Source organism: Procambarus clarkii, chromosome 36 (assembly GCF_040958095.1).
Source record: "Procambarus clarkii isolate CNS0578487 chromosome 36, FALCON_Pclarkii_2.0, whole genome shotgun sequence".
Classification (NCBI taxonomy): Eukaryota; Metazoa; Arthropoda; class Malacostraca; order Decapoda; family Cambaridae; genus Procambarus; species Procambarus clarkii.
Genome location: NC_091185.1, coordinates 22,664,407 through 22,686,432, shown reverse-complemented (window position 1 = coordinate 22,686,432; position 22,026 = coordinate 22,664,407).

The following is a 22,026-nucleotide window of genomic DNA, read 5'->3' as shown; positions in this document are numbered from 1 at the left end:
CGGTCCAGTACTGCCTGCCGACATTCAGGAGTCCACCACGGTGCCCCACGGCGGGAAGGATTGGTTGTCTGGCCACTAGTCCTCCTAAAATGCCGAGAGCTTACACTGAAGAGGGACTCAGAGAGCATCTGCTGCCTCATGGAGATCTGCAGTAACTGGGGGAAGGGTCAACCAGTCATCCGCCTCATAGCCATGCCACCCCTCTTCCGAGAAGATCCATTTGGATCTACGGGAGGTCAGAGTAGGACGAACAGTGCCCTCAAAGGAGATGACAATGGGCAGGTGATCACTACCCAGGTACGGCCCGGTCCATATCTGCGCCATCGTGAAGGGGCCTCTTCCAATGCAAAGATCGAGCGTTGAAGTATGGCCATTTAGCGGGTCTATCCGAGTTCCCAAACCTGGCGGCGTCAGTAAGGAGAGGTCTGGGGAGTCAAGGAGAAACTGAAATAGGGCTCGGCCAGCCATGTTGTGGTGGCGACCCGAAAGCATGGGTTGCCATGATGAGTGCCAAGCGTTAAAGTCACCCATGACGAGGCAGGTGTCTGTGATCTGACCAAAATAGTGTTCTAGTTCCTTCTTCATTACCGGTAGACAAGGGTTATACAGAACTCCAAAGGTGCCCCACCCATGGGAGAGGGCGACCTTCACTGCCATGAATTCTAAATGTCCACCCGGGAAGGAGTGAATCCGGAGCAAGGAGCTGAGAACTGAGTCCCTGACCAAGAGGGCAAGTCCCCCTCCACCCCGTACTGGCCGATCTTGTCTATAGACCGAATACCCCGGCACCGTGATGGAAAGATCGTCTGTAAGCCAAGTCTCACAGAGTCCCACGATCAATGGTGGTGTGCTGGCGATAAAATTGCGTAGAAATTGCGTCTTCTTAAAAAGGGAGCAGGCATTCCAAAACATCACAGTATTCTCAGGATGGGGCGCCATTATCCCTTAAATACAACAGCTAACTTTTTGACCACCAGTGCACAGACGTCTCCAAAGGGGGAACCACTAGAAAAAGCCATAAAACCCTCATACAAAGTAAGTAAAATATGTGGTATCAATACTGCCAGTCCAGAGAATGTTGATCTATGCTTCTCTCTGCCTGACGGAAGCGGTGGTCGGCTCGCGAACTCTCTTGACGGCGTCTGCGACTGGTGGGAGCCTCACTCTGGGCCTCATGTTCCCCTGGTGTCACAATCCCTTTGGAAAGTGCCTGGGGGACCAGAGGATCATCAGGACTGTCTGTTGGAGCAGTACGTCCTGATCGATGGGTGTGTCGACGACGCCGGTGTTGGCTTCTTTGAGGAGAGGCAGGAGGGTGACGAGTGCCAGGCTCCGGCCGAGACTGAGCGTCCATGTCTGTATCCGTGGATGAGTTTCCGTCAATGTCAAGGCTACCCAGGAGAAAAAATCGATTAGCAACTTGGGCGTATGAGGCATGTGACTGGGACAGGCAAGAGCGTCTGCTTGTTCCTACTTGTGAAGAGGCCCTACCAGGGGAAACCTGGAGGTGAGAAGAAGCGATAGGCTGATTGAAGGCGCGCAACTTCTGGAACAGCTCATGTTGAGGTGTCCCCACTGTTTTATGATCGATGTCCAACTGAAGGGCCTCAAGATATACAGGGCAACTCTTGGACGTAACCTTATGATGGCCATGGCATAATAAGCAGCGAGGTGCAGCAGAGCACCCACCGTTATCTCTGTCTGTATGGCCTGTTTTGCCGCAGTTTGCACAACGTGCTGCATTACGGCAGGTGAGGCGACTGTGGCCCAATAGATGACAAGCGTAACATCGTAACACAGGGAAATTGTAGGGCTGAACCTGATACGATGTCCTGTGTAGTGCCACTCAGTCAGGGAGGTGCCCATTGCACTTTACACGGACCATGGATGTCGGCCCTGCTGCTCTGCGAATCCTGGTAACTTCCAATAATCTCGCTGATGCACCTCCTAATACCTGCAGAGCGGGCCTGGATGTCATCCACATCTACACTCTGGTCAATTGGGCCAATCTTCCCATACCGGGCCCGAGACTCCTCCTCCTGCGACAATACCTGTCGGCACCTGACAGGCCAGTCCCCCAACTTAATAATGTCGGATACACAGATGTGTGATAGAGCCTCCTTTCTGATATGTAGCTTCAGTGCTGCACCCCTACCCAGGGTACGTATGGTCTCAGGCAGGCAATGTGGCCACAATATGGGAGCCTCGATTGCTGCACCTAAGGTACGAGGATTTGCAAAGACGCACTGACCTGATTCTGACTGGATTAGGACTACCACAAACGAGGAATGGGGTACCACAAGACTAAGGTCTTCTGAAGGGGAAGACATAATCTTAGCATCTCGCTCTGGGGCAGCATCAGCCGACTCATTTTCCAGCAGACGTTTTCCTCTCTGGGACTTGCTGTCAACATCCATGGCGCCCCCGCTCGGGGAGGCATCCATTAGGGAGGCTTCGGCCTCCCTCGGTCCTGTGAGCTCCTGGGTAGCTGCAGTGAGCACACACTGGCCCAAAGAAGCCAGCTGAAGTCAAAAATGAGTTCCAGGTAAGGTGTGGAAAGAAAGTCCAACCAGGAGCGTTCAATCCGCGCGCCAAGATGGCCGACCTTCGGGAGGGAATCGTTGTTTTGTTATGATTCTGTTGTGGCGTACATGCCGACGCCTCTAGGTGAGACGTCCTAAAATATTTGGTGGTTCTATTTATGATTAAGGAATAGAGAGTTAAGCTATATTCCTGTTGTATTTATTTATATTCAGTCCTAGTGAACACTTTTTTATTAAGTTTAAACACTAGACTGTTGTTTATAAGAAATTAGAGTTGATAAAAATACATGGCATCCATGACGTCACAGAATCACCCACTCTCTTTTCCTTTATGGGGGTAACTTATGTTATTATGTGTGTGTGTCGGATTTCGGACAATAACAAAGCTGTGATACCAGTTATAAGGTTCAACAACATCAATTTATCTGGAACGTAATATTATTAATGTTGGAGTATTCTTAGTGTTGGTATCTAACAACTTTCTCACATAAGGTTGAATTAATGATCATACATATTGCTCCACTGATTATATATATCTAATGAAGACAGTTTTTATGTGATTGATTGTAGGTGGACCAGTCGTCATCAGAGCTACAGCGGCCTCACCTACAGTCCTTGTCACAAGTTTTCACAAGACCTGTCAGTCTGTAGTGATATTAAGTTCAGATACCAGACACTCTATTGTGTTATTAAGTTCAGAGACCTGATACTCTATGGTGTTATTAAGTTTAGAGACCTGACAATTTGTGGTGGTATTAACGAATTTAGAATCTTAACACTTTTGTGTTAGTGAGTGCAGAGACATGACCCTGTTGTGTGTAACATGGACCGTCTAAATACGCTCCTCGTCCGACCATTAAGAGTCATCCTTCCCCCACGTACATAGCCAAGAAGGCACCTAGTTTCGTTTGATAACATTAGAGGGGGACGATCTACCAAAGATTTGAATGATTTAAGTTCGTTGGGGAGGAGGCGAGAGTGAACACTGCAACACATTTAGCGGATCGACTCAGGGTGGAGACAGCAGATTCCCACCAAATACTCCAGGTAAAGTGACACTGTGTCTCATGGTTTTGGGCAATTTGATTGGGCAGCTGCAGAGGTGTGTCCAGTCTGACCATCAGAGTGTACCCATAGCATGACGTAGTTTGACGTCAGCACCTGAGGTTCTAGGCGGGAAAAAGAGTATCAGCACCGCTGTCTCTAGCCACGCAGGGAAAACCGCGACGGGTTGCGACGCTCGTCGGTCCAACATAGGTGAGGTTTAAGCTACCATAAGGGACATTACGCTAAGCAGTTTTCGAGAGGCAACATAGAAAAGTCACTGGACAACTTTTAGAGGAAGAGTTAGCGAATTGGACCTTGACATGAGGTCAAAAGAAGCCCCGTGACGTCGGTACTCCTGTGTCTCTCAAGGGGCGAATCGGGAGTCGATCCGCAGACGCTTCCAGGTGGAGGAACTGTGAAAAGTGTTAAGATGACAAGTCCTGGTCCAGATATTTCAGCAGCATAGCAGCCCTGGGAGAAGCAGCTCCTGGGCCAAAGCACTTCTACAGAGGAGAAGAGAACAGTATTTAGCGGGGAAGACAGATGAAGGTCCGGGAGCCATTCGCAGAGTCCTAGTGAGATCTTCGGAGATCAGTCATCGAAAGCTAGTCGACCACCTGCGAGAAGAGATCTACCGTCGTTTTACCAAAGAGGATTGAAGATGAATTCGACAGGAACTACCTAGAAGTCTTACAGAGGGCATCTACCAACTGGAACAGGCTGCTAGGACTGCAGCCTCTGTTCTTCATTAGTAAGGTAGATTAAATTTCCCGCACATTCCTTTTGTTAGGCAGTGAATATTATTTGTTTCATGTCCTCATTGATTTATAGTAGTGAAAAAGAGCTAAGATAAGGTCTCAGAATGAGTATAAATATGTGTTGCTCTATTATTTATTTGATCCAGACTAATTGTGTCTTATCAATGAACGGCTACATGCAAATATTATATAAGTAAATTGAATGCCAGATTGGCAGCCAATTTCATTAGCCAGACTGGCATTCTAGGCTACCAAATATTGTGGCGCAGACACTACTCACACACGTTATGAGAGGTAGATCTCTCAGCACACTAATTTATTGCTTGCATGAGTTGTGATAGTGAGGGAGGCTGTGTATGGGTAGTGTCATGGTAGTGAGGGAGGCTGTGTATGGGTAGTGTCATGGTAGTGAAGGAGGCTGTGTATGGGTGTTGTCGTGGTAGTGAGAGCGGCTGTGTATGGGTAGTGTTGTGGTAGTGAAGGAGACTGTGTATGGGTAGTGTTGTGGTAGTGAGGGAGGCTGTGTATGGGTAGTGTTTTGGTAGTGAGGGAGACTGTGTATGGGTAGTGTCGTGGTAGTGAGGGAAGCAGTGTATGGATAGTGTCGTGGTAGTGAGGGAAGCAGTGTATGGGTAGTGTCGTGGTAGTGAGGGAAGCAGTGTATGGGTAGTGTCGTGGTAGTGAGGGAGGCTGTGTATGGGTAGTGTTGTGGTAGTGAGGGAGGCTGTGTATGGGTAGTGTTGTGGTAGTGAGGGAGGCTGTGTATGGGTAGTGTCGTGGTAGTGAGGGAGGCTGTGTATGGGTAGTGTTGTGGTAGTGAGGGAGGCTGTGTATGGGTAGTGTTGTGATAGTGAGGGAGACTGTGTATGGGTAGTGTTGTGGTAGTGAGGGAGACTGTGTATGGGTAGTGTTGTGGTAGTGAAGGAGACTGTGTATGGGTAGTGTTGTGGTAGTGAAGGAGACTGTGTATGGGTAGTGTCGTGGTAGTGAGGGAGGCAGTGTATGGGTAGTGTTGTGGTAGTGAGAGAGGCTGTGTATAGGTAGTGTTGTGGTAGGGAGAGAGACTGTGTATGGATAGTGTTGTGGTAGTGAGGGAGGCTGTGTATGGGTAGTGTTGTGGTAGTGAGGGAGGCTGTGTATGGGTAGTGTTGTGGTAGTGAGGGAGGCTTTGAATAGGTAGAGTTGTGATAGTGAGGGAGGCTGTGTATGGGTGGTGCTGTTGTAGAGAGGGAGGCTGTGTATGGGTAGTGTTGTGGTAGTGAGGGAGGCTGTGTATGGGTAGTGTTGTGGTAGTGAGGGAGGCTGTGTATGGGTGGTGTCGTTATAGTGAGGGGGGCTGTGTATGGGTAGTTTTGTGTTAGTGAGGGAGGCTGTATATGGGTAGTGTTGTGGTAGTGAAACAAGCTGTGTATGAGTAGTGTTGTGGTAGTGAGAGAGGCTGTGTATGGGTAGTGTTGTGATAGTGAAACAGGCTGTGTATGGCTAGTGTTGTGGTAGTGAGAGGAGACTTTGTATGGATAGTGTTGTGGTAACGAGGGAGGTTGTATATGGGTAGTGTTGTGGTAGTGAGAGAGGCTGTGTATGGGTAGTGTTGTGGTAGTGAAACAGGCTGTGTATGGGTTGTGTTGTGGTAGTGAGGGGAGGATGTGTATGGGGAGTGTCGTGGTAGTGAGAGAAGGTGTGTATGGTTATCTTGAGGTTATCTTGAGATGATTTCGGGGCTTTAGTGTCCTCGCGGCCCGGTCCTTGACCAGGCCTCCACCCACAGGAAGCAGCCCGTGACAGCTGACTAACACCCAGGTACCTATTTCACTGCTAGGTAACAGGGGCATAGGGTGAAAGAAACTCTGCCCATTGTTTCTCGCCGGCGCCCGGGATCGAACCCGGGACCACAGGATCACAAGTCCAGCGTGCTGTCCGCTCGGTCGACCGACTCCCATATGGTAGTGAGGGAGTCTGTGTATTGGTAGTGTTATGGTAGTGAGGGGAGGCTGTTCTTGGGTAGTGTTGTTGTAGTGAGATAGACTGAGTATGGTTAGTGTCGTGGTAGTGAGGGGAGGCTGTGTATGGGTGTTGTCGTGATAGTGAGGGAGGCTGAATATGGGTAGTGTTGTGATAGTGAGGGGGGGCTGTGTATGGGTAGTAGTGTTACTACTGATAAGGTAGTGAGGGGAGGCTGTACTTGAGTAGTGTTGTGGTAGTGAGGGAGGCTGTGTATGGGTTGTGTTGTGGTAGTGAGGGGAGGCTGTGTATGGGTTGTGTTGTGGTAGTGAGGGGAGGCTGTACATGGGTAGTGGTAGTGTTGTGGTAGTGAAGGAGGCTGTCTATGGGTATTGTTGTGGTAGTGAGGGGATGCTGTTTATGGGTAGTGTCGTGGTAGTGAGGGAGGCTGTGTATGGGTGGTGTTGTGGTAGTGAGGGAGGCTGTATATGGGTAGTGTTGTGGTAGTGAGGGAGGCTGTGTATGGGTAGTGTTGTGGTATTGAGGGAGGCTGTGTATGGGTAGTGTTGTAGTAGTGAGGGAGGCTGTGTATGGGTAGTGTTGTGGTAGTGAGGGAGGCTGTGTATGGGTAGTGTTGTGGTAGTGAGGGAGGCTGTGTATGGGTATTGTTGTGGTAGTGAGGGGATGCTGTTTATGGGTAGTGTCGTGGTAGTGAGGGAGGCTGTGTATGGGTGGTGTTGTGGTAGTGAGGGAGGCTGTATATGGGTAGTGTTGTGGTAGTGAGGGAGGCTGTATATGGGTAGTGTTGTGGTAGTGGGGGAGGCTGTGTATGGGTAGTGTTGTGGTAGTGAGGGAGGCTGTATATGGGTAGTGTTGTGGTAGTGAGGGAGGCTGTGTATGGGTAGTGTTGTGGTAGTGAGGGAGGCTGTGTATGGGTAGTGTTGTGGTAGTGAGGGAGGCTGTGTATGGGTAGTGTTGTGGTAGTGAGGGGAGGCTGTTTATGGGTAGTGTCGTGGTAGTGAGGGAGGCTGTGTATGGGTGGTGTCGTGTTAGTGCAGGAAGATGTATATGGGTAGTGTTGTGGTAGTGAGGGAGGCTGTGTATGGGTAGTGTTATGGTAGTGAGGGTAGGCTGTACATGGGTAGTGTCGTGGTCGTTAGGGATGCTGTGTATGTAACGTATCTGAAATGAATATATAAAAAAAGCTCATAGAGTGAGGGAGTTAAAGAGGTGCCAGGAAAGAGTGGTCAGGGGAAAGGGAAAGTTTTAGAATTAGAGAACATGGGAGGAGAATTAAAGTTGTAGAAAGGAGGAAAGAATTAGAAAGTAATGTAGAAGTGTTGAAAGAGTGAAAGTAGATGTAAGAAAGTAAGTGCCAAAGTAAAATGCTGCCACCATGCATTCAAGTTGTTACTTATCTAACAAGAAATAGAACTTATCTGCACAAAAATATGATCAGATGTTAACATGTATCAACTAGAAGCATGTAAAATTCATATAACCACGAATCTTTAAGTTAAAATATTAAGCCAGAGAACTTCAAAGTGTTCTCCACTCTAGCTTTCCCTTTACAAGACATAGGGATCACCATTAAAGTCAATTTAAAAATTAATTAATCATTTATATATTTACTAGGTGTATCCGGCCACCCATTGCTGTGACTCAGCAACGCATGTGCATTGCTGAACCAAAGCAACCTTCCTCTGTCCCCTCGTCCTCCCCACCATTCCCCCCTCCCCTCGTCCTCCCCACCATTCCCCACTACCCCGTCCCCTCGTCTCCACCGTCCCCATCTCCCTCGTCCCCTCGTGCTCTCCACCATTACCCCCTCCCCTGTCCCCTAGTGCTCCCCACCATTACCCCCTCCCCTGTCCCCTCGTCCTCCCTAACATCCCCCACTCCCTTGTCTGATGCAGTCCCAATTGATCTGATGTTCCCATCAGAAAAATTGGAAACATTAAATGATCTGCTGTTCCCATCACTGAAATATATGAAAAACCGTTAACAAAATGAAATTAAAACAATTAATAAATAACAAATTAACTATACACACGAAATAAACAGTAATGTAAACAACACAGCTATATTCCAATGCAATGTCACACAAAATAATTAAATCAAAAAGAAAATAAATCGTTATCTATGAAAATTAAATTTATCAATGAAATTGGAAACATTGGAATGGAATCGTAACATTTAGAATAGCGTGTGTAGCTCTTATGTTCAACAGATGGCGCTGTTTTTAAAGAAAAGTATGTTTTTACCTGTCACAGGTGTGGCATCTATACATATTCACGAAATGAATGGTATGGTAAACAAGTCAGCAAAATTCCAATGTAATGTTACACAAAATCTATATAAATAAAAATGTAAATGTTCGTTTGTTCAAAATTACTAATCTCAGAAAGTTTTTCACCGATTGCTTTGAAATTTTCACACAACCTTCCATTCACATTCGAGCGTGTTTTTATATACATATTATATAGATGTCACGTATATGAAAGGAAAAACTTGCTTTTTTTGAAAAACTGTGTTTTTCATGTGAGGGAAATTTCGAAAACTCTTTACCAATTGGTTTGAATTTTTGACACACGTTGCATTCGAATAGACTCTTTTTTTTTTTATTTGCAAAAAAACAGTGCCATCTATTGGACATTAGAGCAACACACACTATACTACATATGTTATGGTTCCATTTCAATAGTACCAATTGCATTGCCAAATTTAATTTTCATAGATTTCGATTTATTTTCAGTTTGGTTTAATTATTTTCTTTGATATTATGTTGGAATTGAGCTGTGTTGTTTACCATACCGTTCATTTCATGAGTATAAGTATAGATGTCACACCTGTGACAGGTAAAACAATTTTTTTAAGAAACAGAGCCATCTGTTGCATGTAAGAGCAACACACATTATACTAAATATGTTATGATTCCAATTTAATGTTTCAGATTGCACTGACAAATTGAATTTGTGTTGCTATTACGTGCAATAGACGGTGCTGTTAAAAAAAAACAAGTTTTTACCTGTCACAAGTGTAGGATCTATATAGTATGCATATAAAAACATGTGCATATTCGAATCAAACATTGTGTCAAAATTTCAAAGCTTTCAAAGGTAAGAACTTTTGGAGATTACAGCATGTGTTGCCCTTATGTCCAACAGATGGCGCTGTTTTTCAAGAAAAGCATGTTTTTTTTTCCTATCAGTGGTGAGGCAAGTATATAGTAGGTCAACACGTACTCGCAAATTTAATAAGTCAATATTGACTTATTAAATATGTGCATAGGTGACATACTTAACATAATAGTTTACCTTGAAAAGCTTCATAGAAAACACCGACCTTACCTAACCTACTTAGTATGTTAAGATAAGCATCTTATTGCTTCGTAATTACAATTATTTCCTAACCTATACCTATAATAGGTTAAGTAACAATTGCAATTACGAAGCTATAAGATGCTTATTTTTAACATACTAAGTAGGTTAGGTAAGGTCGGTGTTTTCTATGAAACTTTTCAAGGGAAACTATTATGTTAAGTATGTCACCTATGCACATATGTAATAAGTCAATATTGACTTATTAAATTTGCGAGAACGGGTTGAGTAGGTATATAACAACAAGCACCAATTCGAATGCTGTTGTAATCCACAAGTTAGGAGGGAATATTAGCTAGAGAATCATTACTACAACACTTAACGAATGAAGATTGGAAGTACATATTAAGTATTCAGACTATGGTCACACATCCAGGAAAGGTCAAGGGATTAAGACCGCAGCTGCTTGGTCAACTAATGATGCCAGGGAAGAAGACTCAGGCTTCCAGGAACAAGGTGACCGAGGGTTAATCGGATTATACCTTCCTTGAGAGGAGGGTGAAATGTTTGAGGATATGTTTATCCGGGGAGCCGGCTGCTGAGCCGACAGAACACTGGACGTGTGATCCTGTGGTCCCGGGTTCGATCCCGGGCGCCAGCGAGAAACAATGGGCAGAGTTTCTTTCACCCTGATGCCCCTGTTACCTAGCAGTAAATAGGTACCTGGGAATTAGTCATCTGTCACAGGCTGCTTCCTGGGGCTGGAGGCTTGGTCGAGGACCGGCCGCGGGGACACTAAGCCCCGAAATCATCTTAAGATAACCTCAAGATATGGCTGGCTGAAGACAGTCTGGTTGTGGGAGTGGAACTGGCAAGTCCTCCGGATCTCCGGGTGTGGCAACAGCGAAGTGGAGCAGACAACTATGTGGGAGCCTGATGTGATCTTAGTGACAAAGTTAAGTCTGCAGTATGTGGGTATTGAATGTAAGATTTACCGGGTGTGGAGCGTTGTAGTAATCATTCAGTATTAGGGACTCAGGCGGAAGTTATGAGTGTAGGTGGTGACCGCGGAGGTCAAGTGGTTTATGGGTATTGGTAGTTTATTTAACTTAATAAATTATGTTAATATGTTATTATTTGTCAGAGTCTATTCTTTGTAATTAAATGAGAAATCCCGACGACCTTTAAATACCTTCCATATGTTCCCTCATTGTGTTCCTGTACAAACCTAGTGGTACGCCTCAAGGGTCTGGTGTGTGTAGGAGTACACGGTGGTAGTAACGGTTGCTGAGGCATGGTGTTATGTGTTGTGTAATCGCTGTGTTCGGAATGAACCGGGGTTCAGCGTCACGACAATGCAACGTTGTGTCTAAATTTTGAAGCAATCGGTAAAGAGGTTTCGAAGATTTCCCTCACATAAAAAACACAGTTTTTCATAAAAGCATGTTTTTCCCATCACAGACGTGACATCTATATAGTATGTATATAAAAAACTGCTCGGATGTGAATGGAACGTTGCGTGAAAATGTCAAAGCAATCGGTGAAAAACTTTCGGAGATTAGCGATATTGAACAAACGAATATTTACATTTTTGTTTATATCGATTATTATCGGTATCATAATTGAACCATTTTACTTGATGTTCAAATGTGAACGTTTATACACAAATTTGAGTCACAACACAAGAAATTGAAAACATTTACAGCTGATTGTCCCTGAAAATCACACAACACCTAAATTGGAAAACACAAGATATGACAACCTTACAGTTCACTCATCGAAGTCTCTGAGACTAAGTTTTGTAGTGAAGAGCGTGGTACGGCTGACAGAGTCCCACACCCGGCTTGGGACGACCAGTCTGGTTGCTGGAACCTTTCTCTGGCGTATCAGTATAGCTATCGCTGTCCTCATTGTCTCAAATGTACAGTTCTGCAGGTATTTATTGGGGTACCAGGAGCTAAGCACCGCATATCAGGACATGGCCTCTGCCTATCTTGTGATGTGAAATTTGTTAATATCACTATTTTCAATAGACACGCGTACACTATATTGACATGAAGTTTTTGTTTGAGATGAGGCTATACTTCAGGTTCGGGACGTTGGAAAGGATTATATTTCCTGGCGTGCTTCTATCCTTTAACTATAGCACAATGCATTTCAGAACATATTACCTTCTGTACCAATATGTGTGGATATTTCTCCCACAGCTGTTGGGGATAACCACTAGAAAACTAGTGTAGGGCGGGAAGATCGTAGACAATACAGTCCTTGAGTTTAAAAATATCATCGCTGGTTAAGTCGGCTTCAATAATAGAATTTTTGAGCTGTTGCAATTTGGCTAGCGTGTATTTGGAACACATCTCGAAGTGAATGCAATTTTTAATATAACCATCATTATTTTATATACACCTTGTCATATGGAGTTGTTAAAAGCTTTTATAATATGTAATTCGTTTTTGGTGTATTGTCATTTTTTATAGGTATTTCTAAAGAGAAATGGAAAAAAATTCAGGCTTTCATTTTTGCTTTATTAATTCGTATGAAATATTACAAAACGGATTCTACCGCTTTTCTAATTTCATCCTCATTATATGTCACCTCCATTTTCTCTTCACCTTCGTCGACGTCGCGGTCGTCGTCTTCACAACAGCGAGCATTTCATCTTCCACAAAAACATACATGGCAACAGCTGATGGGCCATCTTCTTCAGCAACAGCAGCAGCAGACCGGTCATCTTCTACTGCAGCAGATGTGGCTTCTCCCACAGCATTCGTGGAATCTTCCTCAACAGCTGGCATGGCTTATTCCACAACAGCGACAGCGGCAGGCGCAACAGTAGAAACAGCATCTTTAACATTTGTAGAAACAGGTGGAATGGCAGAGCATGGAATCTTGTGCCTCAAGACGCCATGGATTGGGGTTTGAGTCAGTGTGGCATTATTTTCTAGGCATATCATTAAAGTCGCTATACCGCATTCTCACAGTTTCTGGGCTAATTGGCAACGCACAGGGAAATATTTAGTCTCCCATACGTTGCATTCGCCACTTGTAAGATATTGCCCACAAGCCTTGCCAAAAAGGTATGGGATAATAATCCTCCCAACTTGTTCTCTTCAGTTACTCTCGAGAATATGTTTAATGGATTTCACAGATCTTTGTCAATGTCATTTTCGGTATTCGGTATAATTTTCGAGACTAATAAAAATGCCTATCCAAAGTTTGTGCTTCGTATCTGGGATGTTTGTAAGAAGATGGTGTGCTGGACTGCCGCTAAACTGGGTGATTAATCCAATAGAGTGTGGTAAAACAGCATAACTTTCATAGGGGTCATCATCCATCCCATTGCAGAATTCGGGCACCTCGCCAACAAATATGAGGCAGGAGATATCTCAATCAGTTCTAACAGCTTGATTTTTGTATTTAAGGTTTACCCGATGTGATTGGCCCTTGGACGTTGCACATACGATGGTACACCAATTGTACTTTTGTCAATATTAATAAGGACACTCTGTTCATTATGTATGTCAGAGTATCTTTACAGCATCAGACTATAAAACTCATAGATGAACACCTATTAACCGGTCTGATTGAAGGTTTGGGGACATTTTCCAACACTAAGTAAATATTTCGGATTTCCTGATGTCTATGTGAAACCTGCTTTAAGGATGTATCTTAAAGGTGCCAAATATTTATTGGCTCTTCTTATGGAGGCCAGATGTTTAGAATTCATGTTGTGGTATTTGGAAGAGAGCACTAAAGCCGAAATGGGTTTAAGGGGAATTCATCATGAGAATGTCGAAAGTTGGATCGAGCCTGTCAATATAGAATGGCAATCTATGCCCTATACTGTAGAAACAGTCGCCCCAGAAATGAAATGGACGTCGATGTTGTTGAACCAAAGGACGGGTTCATGGCCGCTAATCTTGGTTTGCAGGTTTTGCCTTCTTCTGTCGAAACAGAAGCATACAGAAGTGTGACAGAAGTTTCAAACAGCTGAAGCAGCCTCAATATGGGGCTGTGCCAAAGCTGGCATTTAATAAGACATTTGGAGACCCAAACTGGGGTCTCGGCAATGCGAAAGAGCAGCCAGGCGGGTGGCAGTCTCACGAGAGGGGGGCCTCAACGACGACGGCACCAGTCCAAGTGGGATTAAATGTAACATGTAAGGTGTTTGTGTATGTGCAAATCGTCATGGTGCATATGGTCATCATGGTGAAAATCAAAATATAACGGGATCGAACAAATAATGGTATACAGGAGTGGTTGCAGGAAATGCCTGCCCACAATTGCATGGGCGTCGACGCGAACCTCCTGGAAGGAGTGGGGCAAAAGGCAATGCTATAACAATCAAAGAATGAGTCTATCCAGGTGACGAGGTAGTCACCTGGATAGACTGACGAGGTTGGAGGTCGACCCAGCCCAGGAAGAGGCTGGGGAAGGGAGAGGATCAGAAGGGGTAACCAAAGACGATGCCTGGTCTTGCTCCACCATAGCCGGAGCTATGGAGCCCGATCTTCTATCACAGACTAACACGGGGACCTGTTTTCCCACACCACCAGGCTGAGAAGGAAAAGAGGTGTTCAGAAGGGGATAAACATAAAATAAGGTGAATTGGATTTTGAAATCCTGCATCCCCACCCACCACAGAGACCAACTAAGGGAGGCACAAGCACTTGTCCAGTCTCAGGAGTAACAAAGACTATAAACTTAGGTCACCAGGGACTGAATAGTTGTCCAGGGACTAATAGGGATACCAACCCAGCAATGCCCACTTGATCTAAATGTCCAACCAGGTGAGGTAACTAGACAAGTCGATCGATTCAGATGGGTCACACTCAACCTTTTACCCCTGTGTCCCTGCTGAAGAAGCGTACGGGCCTCCAGGGGCTGCAGAGGCTGAGTAGAACCAACAGCCAGATGAAGGAACAGTGGAGAATACTGTGATGTCGGTGCCAAGCGACCATACCAGGGCGTACTGCGCCCGTGCAACATCACAGAAGAGTGGAGCCACCCCATCATACCTGAAGATGGTGCATAACGCCCTCTCACCACATAAAGGCTGAACCGTCCAGGAGGACGCAGCATCAAAAGCTTTGATATAGTTAAGATATTTAATATTACAATTCTTTGCCCTGTCAACTGGTTGAAAAATTCTATAAAAAATGCAAATAAATAGTTAAAATACTAGCGGCATATATGAACACTTATGTTGTGAAGCTTTTATTAATCTGTTTTTGCCGAAGTAAACGAATTGGTTTTCCGACTCACTGTTGGCCAGTCTAATTGTTTATGTTCCCATGTTGGCTCGAAAATATACTGTTTGCATTAAAGAGACAATCGTCAGCTTATTATAAACAAATCTTCTGCCTAGGCATTTCTTGTATTAAATGTTAATTTTATTCTACTAAAATTAAAGTCAAATATAAGAAATATTGAGAATCCCCTCACCAGCTGGCCATCATCACCAGGGAGGAATATAACAGAATTCTCCCACCATCCCACCCCACGATAATTTCCCCCTCCCCCCTCCAATCACCTGCACCTCCCCCACCAGTTGAGACACTCCGCAGACCATACCCTCCCCCTTGCTCCCTAACCCCAGGTTCCCCATGTTTTCCTCCATGCCCTCCTTCTTCCCCAACCCCCTTTCCCCACCTCAGACCCTCCCTCTTCACACACCCCATGCCTAACCCCGTTTCTCAAGCCCATGCCCTCCCCAGTACCCCCACCCCAAGCTCTCATTCCTTCCACACCCCTCCTCCATCCCTGCCCCTCCCATCCCAGGCTCCCCTTCCCTCCCCAAAACCTGACATCCTGGCCCCCCTTTCCCAAGGCTCCCCTTTATTCTCCAACCAATGACCTCCCTCTTCCCCTTCCACAGACCCCTCCTGCTCCCCCATCCCAAGCCCTAATTTACCCCAACCCCAGACCTTCTCAGCTCTATCATCTCAGACCCTCCTAACTTTCCCATACCGGATTCTCCCAGCCCCCTCTCACCCCAGATCCCCCATGTCCTCCCTCCTAGGCCTTCCCACCCCAGACACCCCTTGTCCCCCTACCACAGTGGAATCAACAGAAACTGAGGATGGAATGAAGAGAGTCAGTTGAGTTGAGGTAATGCACTCAAACATATATGGGATTACAAGCAAGGCTAGTGAACTATGAGAAAGAGCACACGAAGGAAACCCAAATGGAATTGGACTCACGGAAACAGAACTCTATGGAATCAATAGAAATGCGGTGTTTACCTGGACTACAATGTAATAAGGAAAGAGAGGGAAGGAAGGCAAGGAGGCAGAGTGGCTCTACTGGTAACAAAGAAATGGAGTTTCGAAGAGATGGTTATCCCAAACTGCGAGGGGTTCAGAGAATACATTACAGGCACCATGACGCTGGGAGGACCAAGTGATAAATAACCCTCCACCAAACGACAGAAGACCCAGGCAAGAGTATGACAGAAACAACATGGTAGTTAACACTATAATTGAGAGAGTAGCCACTGCTGCCTGTAGCAATAGATCCCATCTGCTCATCATGGGGAGATTTCAATCATGGAAGGATAGACTGGGAAAACAAGGAACCACATGGAGGTGAGGAAACATGGAGAGCTAAACTATTGGAAGTGGTGACAGGAAACTTTTTAAGTAAGCATTTCAGGGAACTCACAAGAATGAGAGGCAACGATGAACCAGCGAGACTTGACCTAGTCCTCACACTGAATAACCGACATAAGGGAAATTGGTTTGGAAGCCCTTCGTGGGAATGAACGATCACAGTGTACTGATATTTAAGTATCTGTTCGAAGAAAGATTAATGTACCTAAGGAAGGGCACAAAAAAACAAAAGTATGGCATTCCGAAAGAGAAACTATGAGGACATAAGAAAATTCCTAACAGATATGACACGGGAAACAGAGCTCAGAGGAAAGACGGTCCAAGCCATGATGGGACTACATCACACAGAAGTGTAAGGAGGCAGCAGGTTTGTTTGTCCCAGTCTAAAAGGAAAAAAGGAAATCCAGATGCGAACCCATGGTGTAATCAGAGATGAAGCTAGCAAAGTAAATAAGTAAAAGGGTTTGGAGAAACTACAGAAATAACAGGACACAAGTGAGCAGAGAAAGATACCAGAGCGTAAGAAATGAATACGTCAGCTTGAGAAGAGAGGCAGAAAGGCAATATGAAAATGACAGAGCAAGCAAGGCAAAGACTGAACTTAAATTGTTGCACAACCAAATTAGGAGAAAAGCAACAGTGAAGGAACTGATAATGAAACTGAGGATAAGAGCAGACAAATTCATTACAAACAGCAAGGAAGTGTGCGAAGAATTCAATACAAAATTCCAGGCGGTCTTCACAGTAGAGCAAGGGGGAAGTCCCAGAGATAGGAGAGGGAATATCTAACCAATCACCATTAGTGGAGTTTGTGATTACCAGTGGGGTGGTGAGTAACCATCTGCTTGATTTGGAAGTGACAAAGGCTATAGGCCCGGATGGAATCTCACCTTGTGTACTGCAGGAAGGAGCAGAAGCTCTGTGCCTGCTACTCGCCATGGTGTATAACAAATCACTGTTATACAGAAGACAGAGAGTCACTGTGAGGGGTGAGGTCTCAGAGTGGCGATGCTTCACCAGTGAAGTCCTGCAGGGGTCAGTCCTTGGTCCTGTACTGTTCCTGATATATGTAAATGATCTCCCAAAGGGAATAGACTAGTTCCTTTCAATGTTTGCTGATGATGCAAAAGATATGAGGATTAAGAAAGAGGAAGATAGTATGAGGCTACAAGATGACCTAAACAAACTGAAGGAATGGTCAAACAAATGGCTACTAAAGTTCAACCCAAGTAAGTGTAAGGTAATGAAACTAGGGGGAGGTAATAGGAGGCCAGAACTGAATACCAAATGGGAGAGGAAGTCCTTCACGAAATGGACAGAGAGAAAGATCTAGAAGTTGATATCACGCCAAACCTGTCTCTTGAAGCCCACATTAAAAGAATAACATCGACGGTGTATGCGAGGTATGCTAACATCAGAACTGCCTTCAGAAACCTGTGTAAGGAATCTTTCAGAACCTTGTATATTACTTATGTAAGGCCAATCCTGGAGTATTCGGCCCCAGCATGGAACCCGTATCATGTCAAACACAAGACGAAGCTGGGAAAAGTTCAGAAGTATGCCTCTAGGATTATCCCACAACTAAGAGGCATAAGGTACGGGGAAAGGCTGAGGGAACTGCACCTCACATCGCTTTAAGACAGAAGAGTCCGGGAAGACATGATCACTATAGTGATCATGTCTTCATTTTGAATGTATAATGCAGAATTTTGAATGTATACATTCAAAATTCTCCGGGGAATTGACAGGGTAGACAAGGATGGATTACTTAACACGGGTGGAAGCTGAGTACCCAAATGAGCCACAGAGACAATAGAAAGAACTTTTTCAGTGTCATAGTGGTTAGTAATTGGAATGCACTAGGAGGTGATGCGATGGAGGCAGACTCTATACACAGTTTCAAATGTAGACATGATAGAGCTCGAGAAGCTCGGGAATCTGTACATCAGCAGATTGGCGGTTGAGAGGCGGGATCAAAGAGTCAAAGCTCAACCCCCGCAACTAGGTGAATACAACTAGGTGAGTACACACAAGAACTGAGAGGTATGAGCTACGAGGAAAGGCTAAGGGAGCTGAACCTCACATCCCTGGAAAACAGAGGAGTAAGGGGAGATATGATAACTATCTACAAAATTTTCAGGGGAATTGACAGCGTGGACAAAGGCAAACTCTTTAGCACAGGTGGAACACGAACAAGGGGACACAGTTGGAAATCAATACCCCAGATGAGCCACATAGACATTAGAAAGAATTTTTTCTGTGTCAGAGTAGTTAATAATGCATAAAGTAGTGATGTGGTGAGGGCAGACTCCAAACACAGTTTCAAATGTAGATTTGATAGACCCCCAGTAGGCTCAGTAATCTATACACCGTTTGATTGACAGTTGAGAGATGGGACCAAAAAACCAGAGATCAACCCCCCCCGCAAATACAACTAGATGAGTACAACTAGGTGAATACACACACACACACACACACACACACACACACACACGAGCTACGAGGAGAGACTACGGGAATTAAACCTCATGTCGCTTGAAGAGAGAAGAGTTAGGGGGGAGATGATCACCACGTACAAGATTCTCAGAAGAATTGACTTGACAGGGTAGATAAAGACGGGCTATTTAACACAAGGGGCACACGTACTAGGGGACACAGGTGGAAACTGAGTGCCCAAATGAGCCACAGAGATATTATAAATAATTTTTGTTAATGTCAGAGTAGTTGACAAATGGTATGCATTAGGCAGTGATGTGGTGGAGGCTGACTCCATACACAGTTTAAAGTGTAGATATGATAGAGCCCAATAGGCTCAGGAACCTTACACCAGTTGATTGACAGTTGAGAGGTGGGACCAAAGAGTCAGAGCTCAACCCCCTCAAGCACAAATAGGTGAGTACACACACACACACACACACACACACACACACACACACACACACACACACACACACACACACACACACACACACACACACACACACACACACACACACACACAAAATTCACTTTCGCAAACAGAGTGGTAGACGGTTGGAACAAGTTAGGGGAGAAGGTGGTGGAGGCCAAGACCGTCAGTAGTTTCAAAGCGTTATATGACAAAGAGTGCTGGGAAGACGGGACACCACGAGCGTAGCTCTCATCCTGTAACTACACTTAGGTAATTGCACACACACACACACACACACACAGATGATAATAGAATGTAATAGGACTCACAAAATGTAATAGGACTCACGGAAACCAAATTGTCAGGAGTCATAACCGACGCTGTGGACTAGTATATAGTATGGAAAGAAAGGGAAGGGAGAGGAGGAGGAGTGGCCCTGCTGATAAGGAAGGACTAGAGTTTTGATGAGTTGGAAATTCCGGGCTGTGACGGTTTCAGAGATTCCATAAAGGTCATTCCATCTCAAATCACCAAGTCACCTATGGCTCCCACTCGACCATCTCCAAATGCCCTGAAATTTTGTAGTAAGATAGCCCTAGACCCCTAAAGAACACTTTGCAAAATATTAGAGCTCATTCTGCTTACAGGTCCATATTCAATGGGGTCTCGTCCCGTTAATGTGTAAGTACCACAAAAATTACCAACTTTGACCCTTTCTTAAATAACTTCTATTGCCTGTAGGAGTGTGAAATTTGACATACCAGGACAGCTTTTGGTGTAGAATAACGCAGTGTAATCGAAAAAGCAATATGGGTGGCCATTCAGCTATCCATCCATGCTAAAATCACTGCCAAATTTAGTCGTGAGAAATTTGGACCCCAATTTGGAGACCACTTACTCATCACCAAAAGGTCTAAATGCCATGATCTTTTGCACCGATGTATAATAAGCACAATATTATGCAGTGATGCAACAGCAACTCTGTTGTATCCATATGTCTAGAGGTGGCCCACTTGAAAGTTGGGAAAAAATAAATTATGTGCAAAACTAGCCAACTTTCAAGGCAAAATATCTCAATATGCGTCATTCCCAATTTGGTTTTGAATGACACCATAGTATAGAGCAGATTTTTTTGTACAAGAATAACTTTTATTAAGGTTGGGATCTGAATTCTTAGTTCAGCCAGAAGACTCTGAAAATCACATACCTTGGTGCCAATTCGAAAAAATCTAATTATGATTCTCCATCTTCTTTTTACACTGATCATTACTTTTTTTCTTTCCGGGACACATTCGACTAAATTCTTCACCCGCAAAAAACTGTACTACTCTTTCCTTCACTTCTTCAGGAACTGACTTGCCCTGCATTTTCTTAGGAATTGCTAGCATTCCCTGTTCTTCTTTCAGCTTCCTAGCTTCGCGAACCATGTATTTTGAAACTTTGAATTGCTCCATTGTCTTTTTGATAGACCAGCTTTGTGGCACGAAGGTTAGGATTTGTATTTTTTTTTTGGCGCTTTGCTACATGGAATTTCACTTCATTTGTTCAATGAGTTTATTGAAGTCTTGGTAATTTGTGCACTGTTGGCTAGAGCTTGGTACCAACAGGTACCAACAATCTTAAGCTTTGCATAACCATGCTTATCCCTTGCACTAACTTGTTGATATTTATTAGGTGTGATGCCTAATACTGATAAACTTGTGTTTACACTCTCACAGATTTCCATATTATCAGCTGGGCCATCAGATTCAGTAAAGTTGGACTGACTTACCTACTTACTGTCGAATTCCTTTCTGAATGATGCGCACAACTTTTGGCCATGCTTAATACGGACTTTCAGCATATCTGACATTTTCTCTGAAGTAGCTACTGTGATTGGTCGCAAATCTTTTCGCTCTACATGGCATTTCTCATTGAAGGGATTGCAGCAAGTTTTTTTTGCAAAAAGTCAAATTTCGTCAACAGCAAAGCTTCATGATGGAGGCATACTTGATTTTCTCCATCCAAGTTCAATTCACTTCGCTTTGCTATCAGTTTTTGATCTTCTGCACTACACGGTTTTAGAAACTTCCAGCCTTTGTTGGAGTGTAGGTTGTCATGTGACATTCACAAGAGCCACGCTCATGGCTAGCAATAACACATGGCAATAAACCAATGGAATCCTGATTCATGACATATCTGTAATCGAACTCAAATCAAATTATTTAACTAACTGAATACAGTAATTTCAAGTGAGACCTGTAATACATTAATATTAATATTGCTTTTTATTTATTTGTGTATACATTGCAAGTAAATACACAAATAAGTTAACGGCAATGTTTGACCTGCAGACACGATACTACAAAGATGTAAAGATAAATATAGAACAGGAACCTAAAATAGCACTGATTGTTTAATAATAATTCTGAATCTCACCCAAAAATGTTCTACCCATTGAAGCTTAAATTTTTTCCAATCAGTTTGGATATAAATTTGCTAGCAGTCATGATCAGTGCACAAAGAAGATGGAGAATCATAATTTGATTTTTTCGATATCGCACCAAGGTATGTCATTTTCAGAGTCCTCTGGCTGAACTAGGAATTCAGGCTCCACCCTTAATAAAAGTTAGTCTTGTACAGAAAATTCTGCTCTATCTAATGGTGTCATTCAAAACCAAATTGGGAATGACGCATATTGAGATATTTTACTTTGAATGTTGGCTAGTTTTGCACAAGTATTGTTTTTTTTGCCAACTTTCAAGTGTGCCGCCTCTGGACATATGGATACAAAAGAGTTGCTTTTGCATCACTGCATAATATTGTGCTTGTTATACATCGTTGCAAAAGCTCATGGCTTACTCATCACCTTTTGGTAATGAGTAAGTGGTCTCCAAATTGGGGGGTCCAAATTTCTCTCGACAAATTTTGGCA